The following is a 746-nucleotide window of genomic DNA, read 5'->3' as shown; positions in this document are numbered from 1 at the left end:
AATTTTTAAAAATACGTCCATCTTCTGAAATTTCTCTAGAATGGTGAGTTTAACTAGATCATTGTGGAAAAGAGACCATAATAGATATATAACATTAGGAGAGAATTCTAAGAAACTTAGAAGTTTGAAAATTCAGTGATTTTCTTAAATGCAATCATTCAAAAAATATTTATATAAAACACAAAGAACACACTTTTCAATGATTGCTAATAATATGCTATTTTGAGAAAACTCATATGAATATTAGAAAGAAATGTATTTTTGGTGACACAATTCCCCGAAAAATAATTATTCAATGTTTGTGTCAAAAAAGAAAAAGAGAATAAAGAGGAAAGGAAATTTTTATTCCAAATGTGTTAGTTTTATTAACTCAAACATGTTTTTTGAAATGTTTCATCAATTACAATGCATTGTGAACTGAAAGAAAATATTATAGAGTATGTTTGTAAATTATAAACTTTGATTCTTAATCTCCAATTTTTCAAATGATGATTCATTTTTTTAAATTAGGCACACCAAGACCTTTTGAATGGAAGGCTTACCTTTAAGGAATACGTTCTAAATTGAGAATTAAAAAAAAAAAGGTATTTCTATCTGTTGCAAATCTACAAAGATTTATGATTTTTCATGCTAAATATATATATATATATTTTAGTTAATCCTCACCAAGGGATATATATTTCCATTGATCTTTTAAAGAGAGTGGAAGAGAGGGAGGGAGGAAGAGGAATGGGTAGAGAGAGAGA

The sequence above is a fragment of the Myotis davidii genome, unplaced genomic scaffold (assembly GCF_000327345.1).
Source record: "Myotis davidii unplaced genomic scaffold, ASM32734v1 scaffold1598, whole genome shotgun sequence".
NCBI lineage: Eukaryota > Metazoa > Chordata > Mammalia > Chiroptera > Vespertilionidae > Myotis > Myotis davidii.
The sequence above is the reverse complement of the archived record's forward strand: the minus strand, read 5'-3'. Positions refer to the sequence as shown.